The 10,385-nt window shown below is 37.8% G+C and overlaps 1 long non-coding RNA gene across 1 annotated transcript; it reads right to left on the bottom strand.

Annotated features, from left to right (window-relative positions):
- Positions 1–6,880, bottom strand: LOC136832744 (uncharacterized). The gene is made up of 7 exons (XR_010851304.1): positions 6,750–6,880; positions 4,020–4,836; positions 2,814–2,878; positions 2,247–2,638; positions 1,838–2,056; positions 1,520–1,609; positions 1–967 (listed from the first exon to the last, which is right to left on the bottom strand). It is a non-coding gene; the product is annotated as an uncharacterized lncRNA (long non-coding RNA).
- Between the last annotated feature and the right edge of the window lie 3,505 nt (positions 6,881–10,385).

Below are 10,385 nucleotides of genomic sequence, written 5' to 3'. Positions count from 1 at the left end.
AGTGGTCTGGTTAAACTAGGGTATACTTACTTTACCACAAAAATATTTCTATGAAACATCAGTGAAACCTAATCCTAATAACCAGTGAACTACCAGTTAGTAGTTAAAACGACTTAATCGAAAAATACTGAAAATAATCAGAATTACTTCATAATAATGTAGCATGAACTTAAGCACAACTCACTGCAAGCAGTTAAGTGTTATTTGCTGACCATGTCAATATGAGATAAATATTGTACAGCTATGGAAAGCTAACCTAATCATCAGTAATATTAAGAAATACGGGAAAATATATGGCACAATGCAAGGTCACCTGATACCTGATGCTGTGGTATAGATTTATGGTGAAGCTTATCGGACTACCTGATATTAGAACAGTACAACTTCCTAGACTGCCTGACAGCTGATATTTTCCTCCTAAGGATTTTATGTAGAAAATACAAACTGTACTCCATTATGGTTTAAGTATTAAACTGAAACATAAAGAGCCACCAGACTGCTGCTACTAAACTAAAAGGACCTTTAGAATAACTACGTGAACTAAATATCCTAATCCACCTAATGACTTGTAAATCGACAGGTGCCTAAATGATAATTTTCTAGAAATGCACTGAATTCCTCAAATTAAATTTTTAATAACTTTGCGTAAAAATTGTGTCCGAAACATTTTGATATTAAGCTTTTAATACACTCAGGTAAAAATTATGTATCCTGAACCGTATTTAAACACCTAATAGCTAATATTCAACTTGAGTTCACATTCGTTAGTAGTCATTACAATGACAAATTATATATGTCTGATAAGAACATAGGTACAGAAGAATGTTTGTTTTGCAGGATCTTGCAATGACCTTCGAGTGCTTGTAGTGGCAGAATCTTGTAATATATATTCTTAGAATGCTTGTCGTATATGAATCTTTTGATATTCTTTGAATGTTTGATATTTAGGTTGCCAAACGTGCAGTTCCTGAAAGAGCAAGGAAAAATTACATCAAGTTAACCTTAGGATATCTCTGCTTATGAAATATTAAAAGAAGGGTTTCATTAGCTAAACCAGGCCCCATGCTCGGATAAGATAGGTATTTTTAACTCAGTGTTGAACGTTAGTAGTTTTATTGATTAAGGACAAAACAGTGAAGTCCTATCTTGTCACAGCTACAGTAAATGGTGATATAATTTAAACTTTTGATTACAAAGTAAACTGCAGTTGGCAGGAGCTTCTTAGTGTCAAATTGAAAATAAGAATTATAGTTACATATACGTGTGTGTTAATTATTGTTATTACCAGCTGGACTGAATACAATTTGTTTGAAACGACTGTAATATTTTCAAATAATCTGGCGAAATTTACTGGAACCAGCAATGCCCCACCCCTCTCTGGTCAGTCTTAAACTCTCCAAGCACTCCCTGGTTTGCTAAATGATTTTCAGAAAAACAAAGCAGTTCATCGGTCTCACTATTAGCCCTTTCTTTCAGAGTACTTGTCAAATGCCAGACTCCATGTTCATTAAACACTTACCATTATTACGGTGATACGCAGCTTCTTTGTGGGTATTTTCTACAAACTTCGTAAATTACGTCCTACAGGAACTCTTATGCTGTAGATCACCTGAAGAACGAGAAAAAAGTTAATTGCATCATGGAAAATTGAGGTCTTGTCACCATATACAAGCTATTGAAATACGACGTAATTAGCTACAACCAGTCTACAGTGTTGTATCAAAGTTATCATTCTGCTATTCCATTTCATCTCAGCAACAGTAATTATTAATGCTACCAAGGTAGGTCTGCATTGCAAATCTCACTAAGAACTGGCAGGGATGATTAACGACCCCACCTTACCATGTAGAGTCTAGACCAGAGATAGAGACGTTTGTGGCTCTTTTTCTTGAAAAATCCATTGTCCTCTTGTTGACCAAAGCAGTCAGTTGCTCATCTGGCAGATATTCAACTGTAGTGAGTTGCAACCAAATGGAATACAGCACAGGACTAGCAACTCATCCTAATACGAATCCCAGAGAACCAGGATGGTAATCCCCTTTGAAGCCGAAAGCATCTGTCAGAGGAAAAGACTTATGGTTAAAAAAATATTACTTAGGCCTGAGTATGGCCTTGTAAAACCTTTCAACAATTTCACAAAATTCATTAATTTTTAAATCAAAGAGCACCTCGTCCTTTCAGAATTCACATTTTTTTTTTTTTTTTTTTACAAAACATATGCATAGCAAAATACTCTACTATACTACCTTAAACGTCATTATGTAATTGCCGGTTCCTCTCCAGTTATTACTGGCTTCTATTTCGCCTGTGCTACTCCACCGAAAGAATATTTACACAATAGTACAGAGATATTTTGAGAGCCACGTCTATTTTTATATTAATTGTCAAATCCACTCCGTTAAAACGCTCAGAAAATAAAGTCTTCAATTTTTTCTTGGAATACTTGATGTTTTCAGACCCAACTGATGTCAAGTGGGCTATTATTGTACAATCTTGGGTCTGCAAACTTGAAGGCTCTAAAACCAGCTTGACTGAAAAACCTTGCAACCAGCTGTAGCTAGTTTTATGTAGACTCCATCCGTTGGCTGTATAATGCGCACAAGTCTTTCAAATATTTAGGACGTCCAGTCTTAATACCCTGCAACATGTTAGTGTTCTTTACCATGTGTAATCTCTAAGCTTTATCATCAATATGTTGTCTTTATTTTTAATAAGAACTAGATCAGCGAACAGAAAATCAACTGTATTCATTTGTATCAGCTGTTGCTGCTCTGTCTTTGAATTGACAGAAAGTGATATACACACTTCCTTACCATTCTAAACTTTAAGCTGCTTCCTGTAGATTTGACACGACCAGTGCTCCATACCACCAAGAGACCTGAGAAACGAAATTATTTATTATTATAGATTAGTTGAATCAAACCTTAACACTAACGGGGGAATTAGACCAAGAACAGTACTTGGAGGCTAAAAATCTTGACAAAAAATGCTGTAAGCCTATGTCGCGAACTGATAGACCCAAGATCCTCTGTCTTTTCATGAAAATTCGGGAACACCAGTAGGCCTAATACTGATGTAGCTGAAAGTTGTCCTGCCCTTGTTGAAAACTCGGCTATATTTTGTGTTTGAAAGGCTGCCATTCGTGGAGGAGTCAAGTTTGCTGGGTATACAGTAGGCAAGAAGTGTCACTGAAAATGTAATTGAAGTTCCCTAACAGATGAGCAGTAACAAGTAGGGTGGGTTGTGGGATGTATTAACAGTATTACAGATGGAGGAGGGTCTATACCACTTAGCCAATATACTGAGGGAGATCAGAAGGTATTAAGATGCTGTCTTTACACAATGCTGACAGTCCTCTAATTGCGGTAAAGCGCCAAAAAAACTACTATGGTGTCTAACTCTGGTTAGTAATGTAAGGAATGTTTGTAAGGGTACCTTCACGAGAACCTACGTTAAATACTGAACTTCACTGCAATAGTCCTGCTATTCTGAGGAGCTTATGAGATTCCAAACCCAAGATTTTCTCATCATTTTCTTGTTCCTAATTCTCAAAGGGACTCCCTGATAACTTAAAGAGTGAAAAGTAGCCGAATTAAAATGTTCTACAGAGCAAACCAAGACACAGGCTCAGTTCTAAGGGGAGTCAGCTGTCTTAAAGAATCAATATATTTTGTGTTATAGACTACATTATATGCTAAAAAAAAATACTATTAGGATACAGTCCTTGACCATAATCACGTTTGTATTATCTTGTATAATACTCCAATAGAGAGTTAAATATAACCTTTACTAACCTATGTCCAAAATCTAGCTCCGCACCTGTAAATATAATCTATATTTAAACCTTCAATATCCTCACTGTTTATGGCGAAAATTATTCGTTCATTTGTCTTCATAATGTAGAGTTTTTGCGTACGTGTCGACCTTTAGTTAACAATGAGCTTAAGAAGTCACGGTAATGACCTTTCAAAGACTACCAAACCATGCAAAAAATTAATATTCATAATCCATAAACTTACCGATTTCAGTGTTCAGGCTGAATCCCATTCCTCAGAGATATTAATTTCCATATTTTGATGTTGGTTTGCTATCAAGGAGTTCGGTATAAACTGAAGCCGTTTTGACACATCAGTTAATGCAATTTGATACAACTCAAGACTTTCCTAATAAAGTGATTCTAACGCTAGAATTTGATTTTTTTAAAAACATTGACAAGTTTTTTTTAATAAAACTGAAGCTTTTGGTTTATATGGATAGGCAGTACACGGGCATTTATTTGGAAGTTTATGTAATTCGTATAACTTGTACATTCTATTACTAACAAATTGGTAATTTTTCAGTTTTCTTACTCTAATTAATGTCGGGATTCTGATATACTAATACTAATTAATGTAACGGGTTTATCTCATGATTCTAAATCTATAATGCTATAATCATCTTGATCTATAGAATTTCAGATTTAAATTTACAACAAATGGCAAAGTACTTAATGACACACTTAACTGAGCTGTTCCTAGAACCTAATCGAACGATGGTGATTAATTCAAGAGATTTGCAATAATATCCCACAATACCGTTGCTTTGCTGAGGAAAATCCCTCGGTTATCTGTTAAACGATTGGGGTTACTGGTTTATCAAATACCATATCTGAATTTAGTTCTCAAAGAGACAGAAGAGTAATGTAATGCATCGTGACGTAATTAGTCAAAACTTTGTTTTTTTTTTTTATCCAACTGAGATAATAACTTAAGACCTTGAGTTGCATCGAATCGTCTTTATGGATATATTGAAACGACGTGAAGCGAACCGATCATTAACTGTGAGACGTAGCCTTGTCTGCAAAGAGAGATAATTAACCTACATTACAAATTGCTACGTACAATTTCTTAGGCTATATGGATACTATGGGACAATGAAACTGTCACTCATTTGTTGTGGTGCAGTCAAGAACTGAGTTATGATTCAACCCTGTATTTCAATACTAAAGGATAAGTGTAACTTTATCCCAGGCGTTACTCGGATAATATGATCAGGCTTTTAATTCCTGTATTCTCCAAAGACATTTCTCCTGCCGTCTACCAAATTTACTTGTAACTGTAATAAGAGTTACTATACGGATATAATGCGAGTTATTATACGGATACTTATGACGACAATTTACTTGAATTACACTTTCATCATGAACAGTGGAACTTCCTTTTTAACTATCCAAACCAGAACTGGACAATATATTTTTTTTTTTGGCTGGACAATTTTTTTTTTTTACAAATTTTTTCCCTTGGGCGAATTTTTTTCCTAGACAATTTTTTTTCCTGGACAAATTTTTTTTCCTGTGCAAATTTTTGTCCTGGACAAATTTTTTTTCCTGGACCAATTTTTTTCCAGGGCGAAGTTTTTTCCCGGACGAATTTTTTCCGGTGAATTGTTTTAGTAAGGTAATAATCAAGAAATTTCCTTTATGCATATTACCAAAACCACCCCTACAAAGTTACAACCTAGGTTGCAGCCTACATCAGTTTTGAAGTTATAAAATGGGAACACCTTTGGTTTCGCAAAGTACCACAGTTTTTGCAACCTGGCAAATCTGCACGTAGCTTTAGATTAGTAATAGCACGTTTATTTCCTACATTTACTTAACTATTCCTTACCGAAGAATATTCATATTGAAAATGTAGCACCAACACAATCACACTAGTTCAAAGGTCGGTAAAAGTTGGTTTCCGGTCCAAACTCCAATTCCACAAGAGGGCTAGTACTAAACACGTGTTTAGTACTAGCCCATGGGTTGGTCAAAAGTATTTCGCCGTGTTTAGTACTAGCCCCTGGGGGATCAAATGTCCCTTCAAATGTCCCTGGGCGCATTTTGCAAAATTGAAACTTAGTTTGCAAGAATTGTGTATAAAGAATATTTTGTTTTAATTTTTAATGAAGATTCTCAAGATATAATAAAAAATCGAGTAGGGATGTTCGGGCCGGAAACGAACATTATCCCAAAGGTCACCATCTTAAAAATTTTTTTAAGCAGTAATGACACAACTCTTAAGAAAATGTTCAGCCGTTGAACTTAACAGCTAAGACACTGGCATAAACTTCAAATGAAACTGCAACGCAGATGATTCATTCCAGGTCACACCTCCCAACAACGTATTGAAATACAACCAGTGACACTTTGACAACACTGTCTCTATATCGCTGGGTCAAGTTGTGCTAATTCGGTTATATGCTAACCAAGTTCCTCTAACATCTGCCACTAGTAGGCGAGAGTACACGCAGGTGTGTGTGATCAGCACCTGTAGTTGGAATGGAATGGGATGTAGAATTTAGGCTACATGCCGAGCGCTGGGACCTATGGCGTCATTCAGCACTGAAACGGAAATTGACAGTAGAAAGGTTTGAAAGGTGTAACAGGAAAACCTCGCAGTTGCACTATGAATCAATTGTTAGGAGAGATTGGATAGCAAGAAGGAAGAACGAGGAGGTGAACGGAGGTACAGTAAAAGGAATGAAAAATGTCGCAACTAGGGGCCGAAGGGACGCTGCAAAGAACCTTAAGTAATGCCTACAGTGTACCTCGTGAGATACACTGACAGCACTAACCCCCTACGGGAGAACCTGCAGTTGGTCGATGACAGTAAAGGTTATTACCTGAGTTACACGTCAACATCAAATTTCCACTTCATGATTTGAACACTAGATACTTACTCACACAATTTTAATATGAAAACAAACAGAGAATCAGGAGTGAATACCTTTGCTAAGCTTAAACGCCGAAGGCGTGAAGAAAACAGACAATAAATCCAGGAAAGTCACTGACGTTGTCCATCCTCCCTCCCTGAGTCGCCCTGAAGAACACTGATGATGTCACTACAAAGTCCCGACTGACCGAAAACAAAAACAAAAGAATAACTGCCACGTCACAAAAAAAAGCAATGTTGAATTCTGTTAGAGGTTTTTGAACGTCAGACGTTCTTTTTCCCAGCTATGCTTAGACGACTAGAGCCAACTTGAGCAAAACTGAAGATTTCGTAAGGCCAGAAACCCATATGAAAAGGAAATTTCCAAAATTTCGTAAAACCTTACACGTAAATAAAGGAGAATAGATAAACAATTATGTCCTCATGGTTCTGTGGTTTCAGCCTCGTCACGCGAGATCGATCCCACAGGGTGAAACGATTGGGTATGTGCCCAATGGATGGCCTTCGCAGTGAAGTATGTACCTGGTGATTAGACGGCTGTGGCAAGTGACAGCAGAGAGAGAGAGAGAGAGAGAGAGAGAGAGAGAGAGAGAGAGAGAGAGAGAGAGCGCCACAGGTAAATAATCTTCGAATAACCTCCAGTGACTTAATTCATTATACAAGTTAGCAGAGAGACAATAGTTTCCGGGGGATGTTGCTCCGTCCTCTCGCGAGATTGTACCCAGATCTCTTATTTGTGAGGCCATTGTGGTACGGTTTAACAGAGAGAGAGAGAGAGAGAGAGAGAGAGAGAGAGAGAGAGAGAGAGAGAATCGTCAAACTAAAGCGAAAATTGGAGGTTTAAAAGGGAAAATTCGTTTTGCTTCTCTTGATATAAGCAGTGTATTAGCCACCTGGTTTGCTAGTCGACTATACCTGGTTGCAGCAAGCGTTGATACAGGGTATAGGGCAAGGAACTCTGGGAGGGTTAATACCCTCTGGGATATAACCCCGTCTCTCAGGGGAAAATAGCACCTTACACTCGCTCAGAGACTACAGTGATACATTTCTTAATTCTGACACCCTCTCTCTTCTCAGGTCTTTATTCCCTTTCCCCTGCAAAATACGGTACTCGCTGCCTTCTGACACGTCTCCCATACCCTATAATCTGTATCACTGGTGAGGCAAGTATGTCATCACCTAGGGAAGCAAGGTCTTTAACGTCCTCTCTCTCTCTCTCTCTCTTACACACACACACACACACACACACACACACACACACACACACATTCTGATTCACATACCTATTTGCTTAAAAAGAAGTTCCTTGGCGAATTCTTTCACTTGACAGTCCACACACATTATACACACATCAACACTTGTTTTTCAGAGCTAGACAAAATATATGTTGATTGTCTTTATCGAAAACGCGCTCGTTAAATCACACGAAGATAACTGGGAGTGAAATGATTCACTTCTCCTCAGAGAGCTGTAAGCATGCGTAAGTCTTTTATCTCAAAAATCACTGGTAAAATGTATAATGAAAAATGTGACTGAGATTAATCGAAAGTAACTTATTTAAAACTTTTGCAAAATTATTCGTTATCCTTTAAAGAGGCATCTGTGTGTACGTATACGTGTGTGTGTGCGTGTGTGTGGGCCTGTCTGTCTGTCCGTTAATCTGTCTTTCTACATATGTATACAAGGGGGATCAAAGTGAAAAAGTGACAAGAGATTCCAACGTGAGAGTCGGCCTATGAATCTCGCAACTGTATACCAGATAATTTTCCCTTCTCGGCGGTCAAATTACTGCATATTTTACTAAAAGCCATTTATTGGAACAGAACTGAACGCCGTGTGAAAATGCCACGTCCGTCTGTGACCTGAAATCATTTGCATCCGAATTCCGAGTAGGAAAGAAAAGCCGGTGCCAACAGCAATGTTTCATTTACGTTTAACCACAGGTACATGCGAGAGGAGTGACTACAGAACCACCAATTTCCTCACTGCTCTTTTCCCATCTGAGACGCATAAAATAAATCCACCATCAGACCAGAGAGAGAGAGAGAGAGAGAGAGAGAGAGAATTTGTCAAACATTACTGGTTACTCCACACCGATGACGTCGGGCGATTTAAATCTTGAAAGAAAAACATGTTAAATAAAAGCAATAAGATAATCTGGCCCCCTCAGTCACCGTGCGACATTTGTTTTTGGCATTACTGCTACTGCAGCAATGTAGCACGCATGCAATCGGTCGTAACACGACTTGGGAACTCAATTCGGCGCAATTATCAAACCCAAAACGCCGTCGTGACTCGTGAGAAATCCCTTCAGGAACAGGTCTCGCAACATGATAAAGCAATTCTCATTCACATCGATGTAAATGAATGGTGACAGTCATGGATATTGCCTCATCAGCAATGCAGTAGACGTAGAGGAATTAATGCGTATGCTCTCTCTCTCTCTCTCTCTCTCTCTCTCTCTCTCTCTCTCTCTCTCTCTCCTTCATCGACCCCTGTCTCTTAGTTTAATGAGTTTTTTTTGCTTGAGAGAGAGAGAGAGAGAGAGAGAGAGAGAGAGAGAGAGAGAGAGAGAGAGAGATCGACTCCTGTCTCTTAGTTTAATGAGAGATTTTTTTTTTGCTTGAGTGAGAGAGAGAGACATCGACTCCTGTTTCTTAGTTTAATGAGAGATTTTTTTTGCTTGAGAGAGAGAGAGAGAGAGAGACCGAGAGAGACAGAGAGAGAGAGAGGAAAAATCGGATGAAGAGCAACAAGGGGAGAATAAATTTCTTGATCGACATGAAGGTCTCGCATTGCTATTTTTAGCTTTCAATGGAAATCTTTTATCCCTTCAAGAATTCACTTTCCATTGGCATAATCACCATCTCTTCTTTTTCCTGCTTTGCGTTTTCATAAACCACAGCAATATGGAGTAAGATTCCGGCCTTGTTTCCTAATGTCTCATCCATATGCAGATTGATTTTACCTTAACAAGGAATTCTGAAGACCAGCAATGAGCGACCTCTGAAGAGAATCAGTAAAACAGGCATTGATTCGAAAGATGACGAAATGAAGGATTACAGTTTTCTTGAGGTCTGAAGGATGAGGAGAAAGGGCAGTGAAAGAATGATTTTTTTTCATCGTATAATCCATCTTCCTATATGTTAATCACCACTGATTTAACCACGTTCATAGCTTAGTCTAGGTTCTTTTGTATTTTGGGATTCATAATTATATCAATAATTATATCAGTAACCATATGTGTGTGTGTGTATACATATACATACACACACACACACACATATATATATATATATATATATATATATATATGTGTGTGTGTGTGTGTGTGTGTGTGTGTGTTTGTGCGTGTTTGTGGGTGATTACGTCTGTGTAGGTGTGTTGTGTACAGCGTAAGTGTAATAGGAACTGATGAACATATCAATTTTAATATTTTTGGGGGTCTCTGAAAATACCCTCATTTTTCAATAATTTACAAAACTGATGGAAACTGGCACTCTGACCTGCCTTTATGTTGGCCTTTCCCATTTGCGCTCTTACGGCAGTGCCATGTATTACTTGGCTTATATCCAAAAATATATATATGCATATATTTATCATTCAACTCCCTAAAGGCTGTATTAAGTTTTACAAAGAGCCACTTCGTTTCGTTTAAACCCCACTTCGGTTTAATTTTGCATTTTTTCA

Source organism: Macrobrachium rosenbergii, chromosome 50 (genome assembly GCF_040412425.1).
Source record: "Macrobrachium rosenbergii isolate ZJJX-2024 chromosome 50, ASM4041242v1, whole genome shotgun sequence".
NCBI lineage: Eukaryota > Metazoa > Arthropoda > Malacostraca > Decapoda > Palaemonidae > Macrobrachium > Macrobrachium rosenbergii.
The sequence above is the reverse complement of the archived record's forward strand: the minus strand, read 5'-3'. Positions and strand labels throughout refer to the sequence as shown.